This window comes from Bufo bufo, chromosome 6 (genome assembly GCF_905171765.1).
Source record: "Bufo bufo chromosome 6, aBufBuf1.1, whole genome shotgun sequence".
Lineage (NCBI taxonomy): Eukaryota > Metazoa > Chordata > Amphibia > Anura > Bufonidae > Bufo > Bufo bufo.
The window spans coordinates 412,442,833-412,445,445 of record NC_053394.1 but is presented as its reverse complement, the minus strand read 5'-3'; the positions used below and the strand labels follow the sequence as shown (position 1 = coordinate 412,445,445).

General features: G+C 47.7%; 1 non-coding gene across 1 annotated transcript; it reads right to left on the bottom strand.

Annotated features, from left to right (window-relative positions):
* Positions 1-2,038: 2,038 nt before the first annotated feature.
* Positions 2,039-2,227, bottom strand: LOC121006356. Its single transcript, XR_005780212.1, has one exon. It is a non-coding gene; the product is annotated as a U2 spliceosomal RNA (small nuclear RNA).
* Between the last annotated feature and the right edge of the window lie 386 nt (positions 2,228-2,613).

Sequence of the window (2,613 nt, the reverse complement as noted above, 5' to 3'; positions counted from 1 at the left end):
CGGGAGTTCCTCCTTCCAAGCTTTGAGCCATCTAATAATATATTTTCCGACCCTCCACCTTGCCATCATCCGAACCCTTCGGGAGTGTGGCCACTTAAGGTACAACCCCCAGTCTCGGCTCCGTCTAAAAAAGCGACCTCATTAGCGGCGTCAGACGGGTAAACTCGCTCATCCCCGAAGCTGCCGAAGTCGCTCACAGGGGACCAACCATATCTGGCTTTTTTTAAAGCAGCCTGATCCTCCTCCTCCTCATCAGACCTTTTACCTCTGGTGAAATCACCCTGCTCGCCTGTGACACCCACAGGGCTCTCGTCACTCCAGACAATAGGCGTCACCGGGTCAGTAATCTCCGACTCCCCAACCCCCTGGAGGCCAGTCGCCTCATCGGACGGCAGGGGAAGATTCTCCACCTCATGAGAGCACTCCATCTCTCCCTCCTCCTCACCCACCTCCACCCGCACTGGTACCGGAGCCTGGTGAGGTTCCTGAGACCTCTGAAATCTCGCCGGGACCTGGGCGATTACCGTAACGGCTCCCCCAGCGCCTCCCTGGGCAACATCGGCATAGGTCTTTTTCCGCTGCCGCGGATTCAGCGAACAATCCTTAAATGCATGGCCTGACTTCCCGCACATATTGCAAATCACCGGGTTCGTACAGGCGCTGGCAAAATGCCCCTCCTTATTGCACTTGGCGCACACCTTAGCTGTAACACTACAGTTCTCCACAGTGTGGCCGTACACCCGACACCTCCGGCAAAAGCTCGGCGCACCCTCAAAGAATAGTAAGCCTCTGTCTCTTCCTATCGAGAATGATTCGGGTGGATAGCACATACCGCCGGCACATGAAGTATCGCCCTTAAACTTCACAAAGTATTTGTGCTTGCCGGTCCATAAACTCTCCGAGTTTAGAATTTTATGCGCATATCTTACCACCTTACAGAATCTGGACAGGAAGAGCGTAATCACGTCCACAGACACATACGGGCTATACATATACACAACAAGCGGCACATCGTCATTGTATAATAATGTAAAGCACAAACCATCCAATGCTGGGTTATTTTCATGGCTTTTCAGCCACATATGCAAATTATGGCACGCCTGAGAGCTTGTTAGCACGAGAGTATAGCGCCCCCTCCTAGGGTCCTGCAAACACAATATGTCTTCACGACTCACATGAAGCAGCTTAAACAGTACCTGCTGGACAAGGTGCCCCATCGTAAAAAGCGCGTTCTTCTCCTCCGCCACGTCTATTCCAAAACCATTACGGACCCGGAAATCTCCGTCCCCCGCCGAGCGTATGATGACGCCCATCCTCCAGCCGTACGCCGTCCGTCCTTCCTCCAGCAATTCAGCATTGTTGATTGTGATGTCATGGCCCTATTGTTGAGTGTTCCATCAGGGCCCTTGTGATGTCATCCAATACCTGACCTTTCTTGACCTCTTTGACCTCTTGACCTGACAAGGCTCTTGTGACACGCGCAGTGTTCCGTCCATTGCCCAGACAAGGTAACTCCAGCTGCATAGGAAGTGCTTGGCTACTTTATAGCCTCCAAGTAATCCAGTTCAAAAGATCCACAAGAGGGAGACACAGGCAAACTTTACTCTTTTATTGAAGCACTGCAAAAGCTAAATGGTTACATCCAGACAACTTGATACAAAAAGGGTCAATTGCCTGCCAGAGACGACTCAGCAACCCTCCGAGGTGTGCACAACAGGCCCAAATCAAACGTGGAGGAGGTCCAAACAATTCATTCAGGTGATAAGCCAATTAACCAATCATCAGTCTTAATTGGATCCAGGGTGTGACGACACTGGCTGACTGGGTTGCTTGGTGCTGGAAACAACCAACAGCTGATGCAATTAGGAGATTGACAGACTAGATGCAGGTATTATATGCAAAAAAGCAACACTGCACTGACTGGGCAGACAGAGGAGAAGCTGAAGGAGGCAGGACACACACAACACAACTTTCCACTTGCTTTCTGGAAGGAAGGATGTTTGAAATCAATTTCATTCTGTTTTTCATACTGGATTAGAAGGGGTGCACCGGTCCTGGAGGTACTGCAATACCAGGTCAATGCGTGGAGTGGACAGAGCAAGCTCTTTTTCCATCTCCCTGTTCGAAAAATCCATTTAATATATGGTCCCCAGATAGGGGACGTATCAGATATTAAACTGATAAGAACAGATTTTTTATTTTTTTTAAACCCTTCAGGGTTAAATATAAAGTACATCGTCGAAAGACATGTAAAATCTTCAGTCCTCAACATTTCATAAATAACTCATCATTAGGGTTGTTCTTTATTATTTTTTCCAATTAAATTTTAACCAAGAATCTCCATTTTTTGTGTTTCCAAATTCCTTCTGAATCACAAACATTCTTGTTTCGTTCCCATAAATAAATCACATACAGTCTTGATAGAAATATGCTCACACTTTCCCTGACTGGCACTTCTTTTCTCTTAAAAACTAGCAAATTCCGTACATCCCACAATGTTTCCATCACGCACATCATAATAAACCACATCATCCGTATTTTTACTGTACCACGCGCACCCATCCCAAACCTAGCAGCCTTTAAGTCAACTTGAGCCACATCCGTCAATTCTTT